The sequence below is a fragment of the Musca domestica genome, unplaced genomic scaffold (genome assembly GCF_030504385.1).
Source record: "Musca domestica strain aabys unplaced genomic scaffold, Musca_domestica.polishedcontigs.V.1.1 24, whole genome shotgun sequence".
NCBI lineage: Eukaryota > Metazoa > Arthropoda > Insecta > Diptera > Muscidae > Musca > Musca domestica.
The window spans coordinates 5,885,130-5,901,180 of NW_026712272.1; the positions used below are offsets into that span (position 1 = coordinate 5,885,130).

Genomic DNA, 16,051 nt, shown 5'->3' on the forward strand with positions numbered 1-16,051 from the left:
CTACCTCCACAGAACACGTTCAGGTCCTCCCCACAGAAGAACTTAAACTCTTCTCCACAGAAGATAAGGACATCTTCTCTTTGGAAGACGCCTAGCCATCTACTGATGTTGAGTTTCTCTTCTTAGATGATGCAGAGGTTCTCGCCAAAGAATACCTGGTATTTATTTAGGGTTATCTAGTTAGAAAAACTAAAATCTTTACCTAAAAAGACCTAGTAGATGTCTTTTCCTTAGCAGACGCGTACATATTCTCCATAGAAAAATTATAGTCTTCTCATAAGATGGCCAAGTCCATGTATGGGATATATTTTATGTTTTGAACAACTCTAGAATAGTTTCCAGTCATTGATGCCCTCCTAAGGATGTTCGATTCCTTCCAAAACTTTTTCAATTATTGAAAAACTTCAAATCGCAAATTATTAAACAATAATTGAATTTGAAGATTTCTTGGAAAGTCAGATGAAAATCCCTGTTACTCATTTCGCCAAAATTGAACCCTTTCCTTTATGTTAAAAATGTGAAATGATGGTGGTGCTGGTGGTGATTCGGATGATGATACTTTCCAAGAAGCAATCTTATTGACAACATCCTTCTTCTTCCCCCCTTCAAATTCCGCTTATCATTTAGAGTAATGGTTCCCTTTTTCGTGAACCAGCACCCAAAGCACTTAACTCATTTTTATCCTGTTGCTGCTGTACTTTTTTACGAGACGCACAGACACAGAGCTTCCTTCCTACCAAAGCAAAAACAAGTAAAACCAAAAAAAAAAAAAAAGCGGAGGCTTAGTCATTAGGCCTGCAAATGGCAATGGATGGTTAAGGAGCAACAATCCTATCCCGAAGAACAGAAGAAGCAAAAAAAAAACATAAATTTAGCCAAGAAGTTACCCTAACTCCGCGAACAAAACAAGGGTTGTTTTTGTCATTCCCCCAAAGCCGGTGGGGAGAGGAGTGGAATACCAAGACTAAGCGGCGTCAGTTATCTGTGTCTGAAATGATTTGCTTTTCCTAATGCAGGAATTTAAGGTTTGTGCAAAAAAAGGGGTTCTTGTTCTCCCAGAAAGAGAGAGAGAGAGAGGGAGAGGCAGCACGCGGTTGTATGGTGTGTTACAACAAGCTCGACGGGATTTGAAGAGAAACTCCCCTTCATGTGGCAGTTACTTTTGTTGGGGTGAAACCTGTACCAGGATGAAAACACCATACACTTGGGGTGGTTGTTGTTGCTCCTGTGCTCTCGAGTGAGAGAGTGTGTAAGTGTGTGTGTGTGTGAGTGAAGGCTTTCCACCATTGAATTCGCGTTATTCCTTTTTTATTATCCTGCATGTTTGACACTCTCTTCCTTTTGCTCCTTTTTCTTGACATCTATTGTTGTTGTTGTTGTTGCGTATTCCTGCTTCCTTTGTGTGGTAGTAGTATTCCCGTTTTTTTTTCTTGTCCTTTTCTCATTTTTGTTGCTTTATTATCTCAGCGAAAGCGACTCTTTGACACAGTTTTCTGGTGCAATTCAGGGAAGTCGGTCGTTTAGTCGCTCGCTCGCTCGTTCGTTCGTCTTTGTTAGAAACAGCATATCGCGCGCGTATTACTTCATCGTTTTCGTGTTTTCGGGTAGTTAAGTTTTTCTTCATTTTCTCGTTGTTTTCGTTTCGTACCACATTTTCCGACTTTGTTTTTGTTAATCGCAAAGAAGGAAGTTGTTAAATAAACTTGGCAAATTTTATGCGTTATATCCGTTTCGCAACTTCGTGATAAAACATAATTTTGAAATTATTCTAACATTATTATTTGGAACTCTCTTGTGATTCGCTTTCAAAGCGCAAATTGTGTGGTGTAGTGGCAAAGAAAGGAAAAAAGGACAGGTAAATTTTCAAATGTTTTTATTTCGGTGTGGTTTTAGTTGAAGTCATCAAAGAAAAATTGTTTTGTAGGAAAATCTGTTATAAAGAACAGAAAACCCTTATGAGGAACAATAACATTATTTTATGACAGCGGTAGAGAGATCCGATACAAATGAAAGCTGACGAGGATTTATCTTATGAATTTATATGCCTTAAATATATATGCATTAAATTTGAAAAGTAATTTCGGAAACTCAAAATGCTCCAATTTTCGAAAAAAAAAAAAATCTCGAAACATATATATGTCTTATAATCCAAAATAATTTCAGATACTTCGATTTTCCGTAAATCGGAGTCCAAATGCACAGCTTTTCTAATTTTCGGAAAAAATGCTATTAAAAATGCCGATTTGGAAAAAACCCTTATTGATGATTATATTTTAAGAACCGACTTCAATAAGAGCCAAATGATTTCCAAACAAGTCTCCATAGGCGATCTGATGGTCCCTCAAACGAAATAAGATAGAAGGCTAAAAGTTTTGAGTCCGTTTACGACTTCGTACAGCCCCCATATAAGGGTAACTCCCAATATTTGGTGTTTTAATGATTCTAGAGACATTATAGACGGGAATTGTCTCAAATTTCGTATTTGAAGTTCGTGTACAGGTCCACGCTATCGTATAGCCCCAATATAACGATGATTTCCTATATTCGTTATTTTTATGATGTTAGCGACATTTTTAATCGGAATTGTTTCAAATTTCGTCTTTGAAGTTCGGAATCGGTACTACAGACAATGATAAACAATTACTTATGATGGACCACGTCTTCGAATAGGCTCCAAATAAGGGTTTTCATTTAAGTGGCATTTTTCGTCTGACTTTTTTTTTAATTTTTCAAATGCAGAGGATAATACAAACTTAAAAAAAAAGAAATATAATAAATGAAGAATGAAAACTTTTGGGTAGGGGTTTTATAAAAATTATTAAAATGTACCTCATTTTAGTATCAATAAAAAATACTTAAAACTTCTGATACCTCCCCCCCCCAAAAAAAAGGCCAACATTTTCAAAGAAAATAATTTAACTCATAGAAGGAGGAAGGATCATTCGATTTTGTGTAAACTTTGGATATCCCAATATTTTTGCCAGGTACTAAAATGGACAATATCTGCCCACTCCATCAAGTACCTCCCCCACAAAGGGTGAATATTTTGAATAATTTTAACTCTTATAAAATATGATGTAAGAGTCCGATAGTCTTCAAATTAAAGACATCGTAATATTTTTATAAACTCGATGTCTGGTGTGTAGATTGAGTATATCGGTCCACTCCTTCTGGTACCTCCCCCACAAAGGGTTAACATTTCGAATATCCATGAAGCTTTTTTACTTGTTATTATTATTATTATTGTTATTATTATTATTATTTTTATTATTATTATTATTATTATTATTATTATTATTATTATTATTATTATTATTATTATTATTATTATTATTATTATTATTATTATTATTATTATTATTATTATTATTATTATTATTATTATTATTATTATTATTATTATTATTATTATTATTATTATTATTATTATTATTATTATTATTATTATTATTATTATTATTTTTATTATTATTATTATTATTATGGTTACAAATATTTGGAAGGCTCACTCACTGGACGTCAAGAAAGAAATCTTCTGGTACTTTTCATCTTTTTTAAATACAGGGTGAGATAAAAACGGCAAAAAAGTCAAACGCCATAATTTTTACATTTATTAAACTTTGTTGAATGAAAGCAAAAATGTCGGAAATAGCATCAAACTTTTAAAATAAGCTTAGATTTGTTTAAATTGGTCACATTTGACACGAATTATGGCCTTAAAACGGCCAATGAAATCGTCACACGCTGCACGAATGTTGCTTTTCGGTATTTTTGCCAATTTCTGGCGAATCGCCACTTTGCTATTTTTAGTGCCAACCTTGCTTTCCAAAATACTCCAGACACAATAGTCCAACGGATTGGTATCCGGAGATTTTGGTGGACATTGTGCGCTGGAAATGAAGCGAGGATCCTCACTTTTTTAGCCATTCTTGGTTGGCGCGTACTGAGTGCGATGGTGTTGAATCCTGTTAGAATGTCCAACGTCTGCCGCCAAGATGGTTGCATTTTGTTTGTTTACAAACTGCTGGACAACGAATGTTTTCTCATCGGAGAAAACCAAATTCGGCAGTTCATCACTTTCGGCCGAGCGAAGAAACTTTTTAGCTCTTTTGAGTCTATTTTTTCAGTTGCGGGGTAAGTTCTTGAACTTTTTGGAATTTCAATGACTTTACCCCGAGCTCATTTTTCAATATTTGCCGAATGCCGACATATTGTGATATGTTCAGCTCACGAGCCATTTTTCGGCCACTGCGACGCAGGTTTCGATCCAGTCGCTTCTTCACTTTTCGAATCATTTCTGCTGATGTTGCTGTTTTCTTCCGTCCACTTCCTTGACGTCGGGCTACGCTACCAGTATCACGGTAACGAGAACAAGAGATTTATTCACATTTAAATGGTGGGGTGCTCTAACTATAGCCACTTGTGGTTTTCCTGCCAAATATAAAGAAATCACACTAGCACGCTTGAAATCCATCATGAATTACTTATTCTGAAAATTTCTCACCAAAATGCTTTTGTACGCTTGTAAACAATATAATGAGCGGTCACTGGAGTAATTTTAACATCTCGTCGGACGAGTGGCTTAGAAATGACAGCAGTCTGAAATCGGTTTCAGTTCAGTTTATCTCACCCTGTACTTCTTTTATATGTTTCTTTAAAGTTACTTATGGTTTTAAATTTATTTTATTTCCAGAATCTCGATAATTTCCCCTATTGCTGGCGAAATGTTGAATAGATAAGGTTCATTGCCAAAATAAGAGGTAAGTTTTATAAATTACATCTTGTTGTGATCAAACTTCTCCTATATAAAATTTTCCGAACATACACATGTTTTGCTATGGATCAGAAAAAACGTATGAGAATGAAAACTGTCTGCTTCAATATCAGACAATATGTAATAACTTTTTTGGTGGAGTATTGGCCTGTTTCTTTACCTAGAGATATTCATAATTGCAGGGGTTTTTGATTTATTTATATATAATCTTATTCGGATTTCCCAATCATAAGCAAGTAAAAAAGCAGCTAAGCTCGGCCGGGCCGAACTTCTAATACCCTCCACCATTTCAAAAAAATCCGAAAACTACCACTTAAAGGAAAACCGTTATATGGGGACTATACGAAGACGTGGACCTGCACACGAAATTTTTTGTCATCGGTTGTATTACCCACTAAGATCTTCTAATACGAAATTTGAAACGATTTCGGTGAATAGTGTTGCTGAAAACGTCAAAATACCGACTATTGGGAGGTACCGACTTGCATGCACAAATTTTTGTCGTAGATTGTAGTACCCGTTACGAACTTTAAATGTGAAATTTGAAATAATTCCGGTCAATAATGTCCGAGTTATGAGAAGTTACAAACGGAATGACAAAGTTAATATACCCTCCATAGAATGGTGGAGGGTAAAAAAATATAGCAAAAATCGTGTCATTTTCAGTGTGTGCTGCATACATTTAGGCTGACAAACGGTAAACAACAGCAGAATGCTTCAACATCTAATATTTTCAAATAGAAAATAAACAAATATCCCATACAATGACATATTTTTCCACAACAAAAAAAACTCAACAAATTTCTTTAATATATTTTCTTTGAATTTAATAAAGTTTATAATAATTTCCAAAATTCACATGAAAAATGGGTGGAGTACTCTTCATGAGAATATCACTTTCCACAAAACGCTGTCAAGCTGTCTTGTACCACAAAAACAAAAGTAAAAAATTTCCAACTCATTACCAAACTTCAAAGGCTAAGAAGCATGACATCAGAAAGTGAGAGAGTAAAACGATGCTCTTTGATTTGCCATTGGCTGTTGTGGTTTTGCCTTGGCATTTTGTATATGAAATTAGCTTAATTTCAAGGATCTTCGGGTAAAGATTTTCCCATGAAAATTACGAAAAAAAAATCTTTAAAATTTTGGGGAACAACGCAAAAATATTAGGGGAGACATTGAGAATTTAGTTTGAAGGGTAAATAAAATGATCCCTACACCCACCTTACAATTATTTTGGTTTCTCTCACTCGCTCCCACTTAAATGCCATTCATTTATCTTGGCACTTGCCCTTGAATCGCAAATCCCATTTCTCTTGTTTTTTTTACTACACTCTGTTCCCTGTAAATTATCCACAATCAACAGCTTGCCAAAAGGGCACTGCAATTGCGCCACCTATACTTCGTGGTGGAAGGGAGTGAGAGGTAGGAGTCCACAAGCTGTGATTTTCTTTTATGGAACCGGAAATCAAATGTAAACAATGTTTTATTTACAAGGTTAAAGCGCGGGTGACATTCAACAGCTATGCATTTCCATGAAAACACATTTCCACAATATTTTTATGTTGTTTTGAAACAATGTTGTTGGAGAGACAGAGGGGCGAGGGGAACCCACTTCGGTGATGATGGAGGAGCAGCATTGCTTACGTCAATGCCGTAACAAAATTGCGAAGTAGTAGCCACGACAGCAGCATAACTAGAGGATGGTAATGAAAACAAATGCCATTGGTAATGCAAAGTAAAAGTAAACAGCAACATAGTCAATGGTAGAGGGTGGTATGGCGAGATGGAAAAATTGGAAAGCTTTAAAAGGTGTAGAAGATTTGTAGGATTTTTATAAATATTTTTCTAAGGGTACTTAAGATTTTTTTAAAAAATATATTTTTTAATGAACTTGCGAATAAAAAAAAAGTTATAAAGTATCAGTCGATTTTGCCCACACATGTATACCCTCAGCTAATATGAGATTATTTAAATATATAAATATGAATTTTTGAGCCTTTGTGGGTGAGGTACCAGCCGGAGTTCGCCTATATATTCCACCTTCACACCAGACCTTGGGTTAATATTGTCCGAACCTAAATAAATATGATATAAATATTGCGACGGGCCAAATTTTTGAGGCTTTGTGGATGAGGTACCAGAAGCAGTAGACCGATATATACCATCTTCACACCAGACCTTGGGTTAATAAAAAATATTCTGATGTGTGTAATTTGAAGTCAATCGAACTGTTACATAATATTTTATAAAAGTTATGATTATTAAAAACGCTGACCCTTTGTGGCGGTGGTACTTGATGGAGTGGACAGATATTGTCCATTTTCGCACCTGACCTAGCACTGATTCAAATATTGGGATTTGCAAATTTGGAGCAAAAACGGATTACTCTTTCTCTTTCTGGGCAGTAAAATATTTTTTTTAAATGTTCAATCTTTTGTGGGGAGGTACAAAAGAAGTGGACCGAAATTCCCATTTCCGAACTTGATCTAAGTTTGCCAATACTATTGCGATGTACCAAAGTTGGACCAAATCGGATACTTCCTTCGAGAGATATAGTGCGCACCAGCCAGCCAGACAAAAAGACATCGCTAGATCGACTCGAAATGTCCTGAAACGGATTTGGTCTAAAGAGACATAGGGTCTAAAACTGTTATTTAGATGAGGCACGTTTTGGCCGTATTACCCTCTCTAGCCATATGATTAAGTGTATAAAAAATCGGTATTCGAATAACGTGGATAATATTAATTAATAAATTGGATAACGTGGATAATGTTTATAAGTTATTTGAATAACGAGGATAATGTTTAAAGTCATTTGGATAACGCGGATAATGATTATATGTCATTTGGATAGAGTGGATAATGCTTATATATCATTTGGATAAAGTGGATAATGCTTATATATCATTTGGATATTGCGGATAATGATTATTATAATTTGGATAAAGTGGATAATGGTTATTCATCATTTGGATATTGTGGATAATGATTTTTATCATTAGGATAACGTGGATAATGCATACATGTAATTTGGACAACATGGATAATTATAAGTCGTCACTTGGATAACGTGGATAATGGTTATTCATCGTTTGGATAACGTGCATAATACGTATATGTAATGTGGATAACGTGGATAATGCATTTGGATATCGTGGATAATGATAAGTTGTCATTTGGATATCGTGGATAATGCTTATTCTCCATTTGGATAACGTGGATAATGCTTATTCATAAATTGGATAATGTGGATAATGCTTATATATAATTTGGATAACGCGGATAATGTATTTACATTTTTGGGATAACGTGGATAATGCTTATATATCATTTGGATAAAATGGATAATGGTTATTCATCATTTGGATATTGCGGATAATGATTATTATCATTAGAATAACGTGGATAATGCATACATGTAATTTGGATAACGTGGATAATGCGTATTTGTAATTTGGATAACGTGGATAATGATAAGTTTTCATTTGGGTAACGTGGATAATGGTTATTCATCGTTTGGATACCGTGGATAATGCATATATGTCAGTTGGATAACGTGGATAATGCATAAATGAACTTTGGATAACGTGGATAATGATAAGTCGTCATTTGGATATCGTGGATAATGCTTATTCACCATTTGGATAACGTGGATAATGCTTATTCATAAAACGGATAAGGTGGATAATGCTTATATGTAATTTGGATAACGTGGATAATGATTATTCGTTATTGGGATAATGTGGATAAAATGTATAAGTCATTTGGATAACGTGGATAATGATAGTGCGTCATTTGGATAAAGTGGATTATACTTATTCATCATTTGGATAAAGTGGATAATGCATGTACGTGATTTGGATAACGCGGATAATCTTTATATGCCATTTGGATAACGTGGATAATGACCTTTTTTCCTTCTAATCATCGAGATGTCCAACAAGATGGAATCCTCTCACAGTTTCCCAAAACTGATGCCACTTACCTGCGCACCATCCATCTCTCCACTATGTCGAACACTAGACAAATACATTCATTATAGTGGCGGCCAGACAATTGGTGAATTCCACGAAAAAACAACAACAACAAAACTATGTCTCATCCTCCATGGGAGTTCAAAAAATGTGTGTAAAATTGTCAAAAATTATGGTATCAGATGGTGCGATGAGGTGGAGACCAATAATGGTTATACATATCGAATGCCGAGGCACGTCAAAGAAATTAATATGGCGCCAAGGCCATATTTATGAATGTAACAAGAAATACTACTAATACTACTACACCCCCACACAACAAGGTGGCTGGATGATTTTCCTTTCCCCAACTAACCTTCGTTTCGGTTCTCTGTTGTGAAATTGTGGAATATAAACAAAATTCGAACAAAAACAAAAATTGGAAAAAAAAACAAACTGAAAAGCAGAAAATCATCCTGTAGGAGTGGATTTGAGGTAGTAGGGAATTCGAATGAAATACTACAACATAAATAAACAACAACGAAAACAAAAACAAAAACGGCAACAACATCAAAAAATAAATAAAACACGCCAATGATGAAGGACATGCGTTGTATGTGGGTGTGATAATGTATAGAATGGGGGGTTGCAGAGACTCCATCATCAAAAGCCACCCACTCTCTCAAATAACTTTTTTTACTCCTGCGAGGAGAAAAAAAGTAAGAAAAATGGTAAATTTCTGTTCTTCCTTCCGACTGGCATTGAACTGAAAACATGAAGAAGCATTAGAAACTCGACACAACTGTGGCCCAAAGTCGTCGTCGTCGTCGTCGCATCACTGGAACGTGGGTGTTTTAAGGATTACAGGGAAACCAAACAATCGGTGGCGTATCCTAGAAAAAGTTATTATAAAAATAGAGCCGTCGTCGTTATTGCGACGCAAAATATTTTTCAATTTCGTTTCGTTTCGTCTTTTTTTGGGGAGAGAACTTGAACAAGGGTTCTCATGTTTTTCATTAAAAAATTCCAGGTAATTTGGATACGCACAAGACCGGAAGTTTTGTGAGAGGAGGGGAGGTGGGGGCATAGGTACTTAGGACAATTATAAAAATAACAAGAAAATCATCAATATTTTCGTGTAATTGGCCATGACATTTGCACTGTGTCGATAACATGGATGGAACTTTTTTTATATTGTTGAGATATTTGGGGAACGGGGAAAATGATTTTTGGAAAATTTTCATAACCGAAATATAGCATTTATGATCTAAATTTAAGTAGGATAAAAAATTCATGTCGTTCGGATAACATGGATAATCTAATTTTTAAATGTTGGGAAAATGATTTTTGGAACATTTTCCTAACCGAAATATAGCATTTATGATGTAAACTTAAGGGGGATAAAAAATTCATGTCTTTCGGATAACATGGATAATCTATTTTTTAAATGTTCATAGTGTGGATAAGGTTTTTTCATCATTCGGATAAGACGGATACGGTTATTTTCAACCCTTGAATAAGATGCATAATGGTTTTACGTCAATGGATTATGATAATTAGACATTTCGATAACACGAATAATGATTATCCATCATTGGATAACGTGGATAATGTGTATATGCCTTTTGGATAACGTGGATAATACTTATATGTCATTTGGATAGCTCGGATAATGCATTTTCATATTTTGGATATCGTGGATAATGCTCATTCATCATTTGGATAACGTTGATAATGCATATATATATCATTTGGATAACACGGATAATGATTATATGTAATTTGGATAACGTGGATAATGCATTTACATCTTTTGGATAACATGGATAATGCTTATATATCATTTGTATAGCACGGATAATGTACTTACATATTTTGGATAACGTGGATAATGCTTATATATTATTTGGATAAGGTGGATAATGCTTATATATAATTTGGATAACACGGATAATGATTATATGTATTTTGGATAACGTGGATAATGCATTTACATCTTTTGGATAACATGGATAATGCTTACATATCATTTGAATAGCACGGATTTTGGATAACGTGGATAATGCTTATATATTATTTGGATAAGGTGGATAATGCTTATATATCATTTGGATAACACGGATAATGATTATATGTATTTTGGATAACGTGGATAATGCATTTACATATTTTGGATAACATGGATAATGCTTATATATCATTTGTATAGCACGGATAATGTTCTTACATATTTTGGATAACGTGGATAATGCTTATATATCATTTGGATAACGCGGATAATGCTTATATATCATTTGGATAGCACGGATAATGTATTTACATATTTTGGATAACGTGGATAATGCTTATATATTATTTGGATAAGGTGGATAATGCTTATATATCATTTGGATAACACGGATAATGATTATATGTATTTTGGATAACGTGGATAATGCATTTACATTTTTTGGATAACATGGATAATGCTTATATATCATTTGTATAGCACGGATAATGTATTTACATATTTTGGATAACGTGGATAATGCTTATATATTATTTGGATAAGGTGGATAATGCTTATATATCATTTGGATAACACGGATAATGATTATATGTATTTTGGATAACGTGTATAATGCATTTACATATTTTGGATAACATGGATAATGCTTATATATCATTTGGATATCGCGGATAATGATTATATGTATTTTGGATAACGTGGATAATGCATTTACATCTTTTGGATAACATGGATAATGCTTATATATCATTTGTATAGCACGGATAATGTACTTACATATTTTGGATAACGTGGATAATGCTTATATATCATTTGGATAACCTGGATAATGCTGCTACATCATTTGGATATCGCGGATAATGCATTTAAATCTTTTAGATAACGTGAATAATGATTGTATATGATATGGATAACATGGATAATGCTTATATGCCATTTGGATAATGCGGATAACGTTTATTTATCATTTGGATAAACTGAATAATGATTATATGCTTTTGGATAACGTGGATAATGCTTATATGCCATTTGGATAACACGGATAATGCATTTACATCTTTTGAATTATGTGGATAATAATTATATGTCATTCGCATAACGCGGATAATGCTTTTATGTTTTCGGATAATACGAATAATACTTATATGTCATTTGGATAACGTGGATAAAATTTATATGTCTTTGAATATCGCCGATAATGCTTATATGTTCCCAGGATAATGTGGATAATGCCTCCTGACATTCGTATAATGCGGATAATGTTTTCATGCCAGAACAATTTCATATTTAACTATTCCAAATTCAAGAACAATTCCATATTCAAGAACAGTTCCATATTCAACTACCAGTTCAGTCGTGTCGTTACATCACAAAAAACCATTTCAACTTTTTATGATCTTTTCAATGAAACTATCTGTCAACCCGGTTACCGGACAATGTAAAAATTATTGAGGTGTCTCTCTGAAAAACTCATAAAAACTAACAACAACACACATTTGATTTTTTACGACATACAGCTTGTCTGCTGCTGAGCGATGCAATGCAACATTTTTAATGTCCATTTTTATATCCCGTCTAATGTCGAAACAAATGAGCACTGAAATTTTGTTGTTCGGATTTTTTGCCCGATGCCAAATAGAGCATCGGGCGGAGAAGATGAAAGTAACCGTTTGATGCAGCTGATAAATGGGAGCATATAATAGTGTATTGTGAGAAAATAAGTTTAGATTCGTTATTGAAATTATCTGAAGGTGTTATCGATGCTATCCGAATGAGCTTTAGGATTTATCCGCATTATACAATTAGTCTAAAAATGTTATCGACGATTCTTGAAAATTATCCACGCTATCCAAACACTCACAAATGCATAACAATATAATCAGAATTTTACAAATGCCCCAACATGTTATTCGCAAAATGTTTATCCGCATTATCCAAAATTACAAAATGTTTTAACCACGTTATCCGAACGTTCCAAAATCCGTATCCTTATCATTTGAATTAAAAAAAATAGTTATACACCTTATTTATATTACCTTAAATGTTTATCCGCATTGTCCAAAAGATTAAAAAAAGATTTATCCGTTTTATCCAGTCACTCAGAAGTGATTATCCATATTTTCAGAATTATGAAAAACGCTTATCCACATTTTCCGCATTTCCTTAAGTGTTTATCGCTTATATTTATTACCAGAATTCCAAAATAATTATTCAAAGTCATCCAAATTCCCTGAAAACTTATCCGCATTACTCGAAAATGGTATTCAAATTCTTATCCTAATTATAACAAGTAAAAAATCAGTAAGTTCGGCGAACTTTCGAACTTTGAATACCCTCCACCACTTGGAACGAATTATAAAAAAAAAAATAAAAATTACCATTTTGCAACAACAAAATACTACGGTATCCCGAACAAACAAGCCACATTGTTCTATAAAATCATTAAAAAATTCTGTTAAAATCATAAAAATGCCGAATATTGCTGTTATATTTGGGGTCTATACGACGACGTGGACCTGCATAGGTAACTTTTGCCATAAGCCATTACAATATTCAAATACGAAACTTAAAAAAAATGCCCGGTGAATAATGTAGCTAAAACATCAAAATACCGAATATATGGAGGTTATATCGGGGCTATACGAAGACCTGGACCAGCATAGACAATTTTCTGTCACAGGCTGTAGTACCTATTAGGAACTTCATTTCAAACAATTTTGATGAATATTGTACCTGAAATCGTCAAAATACCGAATATTGGGAGGTACGGTTATATGGAGGCTATACGATGACGTGGACCTGCATACGCAATTTTCGGTCATAGACTGTTGTTCCCATTACGAACACTAAATACGAAATTTCAAACAACTCCGGTCAATAATGTCGCCAAAATCATTAAAATATCGAATATAGGGAGGTACTGATATATGGTGCCTATACGAAGACTCGGGCCTGCATACAAAATTTTTGGTCATAGGTTTTAGTACCCATTACGATTTCTAAATACGAAATTTGAAACAACTCCGATGAATAATGTCCCTAAAATCGTCAAAATATTGAATATAGGGAGGTACTGATATATGGGGAATACCAAGACTCGGGCCTGCATACAATTTTTTTGGTCATAGGTCGTAGTACCCATTACGAATTCTAAATACGAAATTTGAAACAACTTCCGTGAATAATGTCCCTGAAATCGAAAATATAGGGGATACCGTTATATGGAGGGTATACGATATCGTGGACCTATATAGACATATCTCTGCCAGGGGGTAAAGTACTCAGAACGAACTCCTTTTGTGGATTTTCAGACAATTTCATTGAAAAATTTGGCTACAATCATCAAAATACCGAATATCGGGGGGTACCGTTATGTGGGGAGTTTACGATATCGTGGATCGATATAGCCCATCTTCGAACTTGACATGCCTGCAGGCAAAAGACTGATCTGTGGAAAATTTTAGCTTTGTATTTCTATTCGTTTTGACTCTAGCGTGATTACAACAGACGGTCAGACGGACGGACGGACGGACAGGTCTAAATCGTCTTAGAATTTTACGCCGACCAAGAATATATAAACTTTGATATGTCTAAAATTATTATTTCGATGAGTTACAAACGGAATGATGAAATTAATATACTATCAAAACTATCTATGATGGAGGGTATAAAAATGGAATACTTCGGTCGACTATATCTGGTAGACATCACCCACATTTTGATATTTTCTACAAATTATCACATATCTCTCATGTAAAGTGCAGGAAATAGTCGTTTTAGTCCAAACCTGGCACGTCACAATATTTTTATCATCTTTAATTAGGTCCGACACGAAATGGGCAATATGGCCCATTTCTTCGGAACTTCTATCCTAGAGGGTCAGCAATTTGAATAATCGTAACAGAAGTCAAAATATATTTAAATAATCGAACATTGGCCGACAGATGTAGGCAATACCGACTGATACTTTTTAACTTTTTTCAAAAAAATAAGAATTCTTAAAAAAAATTTTGCCATTCTGGACCCCTGTAGGACAGCGTGTGGCCTTTTCTTTTATTAATATTTAATATATCACACAAAGGCCTATTTAAAAATCATTTAAATTATAACAACAAAAACAATAATAACAACAACAAACCATTAACCAGCGGAACTGTACTCTAGTCATTACAGCCATAAATGAAAATGTCTCAGAGAAAATGTCTTGTAGAACAGGAGCAAGAACGAGAAATGTCCCGGGGGTTGGGGGGTATGGAAAAGCCTACGAAAGTGATCAAATTGTTGTGTGGATGGATATTCCACCCTCAACGACCAACTGACTGAATGACTGACTGGCCTGACTGGCAATAATATCAAAACAATAGCAGCAACAACAACACAAACATAAAGAAAGAAAATTTGTGCTTTGTTTACATTTCAACAACTTATAAATTTCCCAAAGAGAGTGATTGAGAGAGCGGTGGAGAGGGTGGTGTAATGTATTTAACGCCCACCAAAATGTACCCAAACACACACATAGGTATATGCACTCAATCCATGCACCCATCCTGCTGCCATTCATCCACCCAGCAGCACCCCCTCTCTCTTCACAGCCCAAAAATTTTGCCAGTTTTTCTTTGTTTACACCCCTCTGCCTTGATTCCACAAACCAACCAACCATCCACCCTCTCCCCTTTTCATACATTTGTAACAAGCCAAACAATCAGCAGAATCAGACAGACGTCCGCTCGCCTGACATACCAAAACAGACTTAACAAAGAAAGAATATTTTTTTTTTATTAATAATATAGAGAAAAAATAATAACAAAAACATCAACAACAGCAATGTTTATGTGTAAGTGTTTTTATTTATTTTTTTTTTTTTGTGACCACTACACGCTGGGCCATGATGATGATGACGACATTGAAGTAGAAGAAGAAGAAAAGGCCGAAGAGTAGAAGAAGAGGAAAAAAAAACAAAACATGTGTTGAATATTGTATAGTCTTCTTTTCTTCCCTTCTTGCCAGCGCAAGAGAATGTGTGTGTGTATATGTGGGTTTAGCGGCGTGGTGGTGAATTATATTCCATCTATTGCTGTGTTTACAACGAATTTCGTTAACAAAACAAAATAGTGAAACATTTGTATTACAGTCATGAGATTGTAAATAATGAAAAGCCCCAAGCAAAAATTGTCCCAATGAGAACCAATGTGTGTGTATGTGTGTGGGAGATGGTGAAAAGGGAAGAGTATTAGGCGCATGTACCAAAACAGCTGAGCTTTGCTATTTTCCCCCCTTCTGACTGTCTTCCATTTCTTGGCGATGTGTATAGCG

General features: G+C 34.5%; 1 protein-coding gene across 1 annotated transcript in view; it reads left to right on the forward strand.

Annotated features, from left to right (window-relative positions):
* Positions 1 to 16,051, forward strand: part of LOC101888470 (protein CREBRF homolog) — an 85,336-nt gene that overhangs the window by 14,340 nt on the left and 54,945 nt on the right. The window contains exon 2 of the mRNA XM_005180344.4: positions 4,694 to 4,760. The gene's annotated coding sequence lies outside the window, so the exon portion shown is untranslated. The remainder of the gene's footprint in view (positions 1 to 4,693; positions 4,761 to 16,051) is intronic.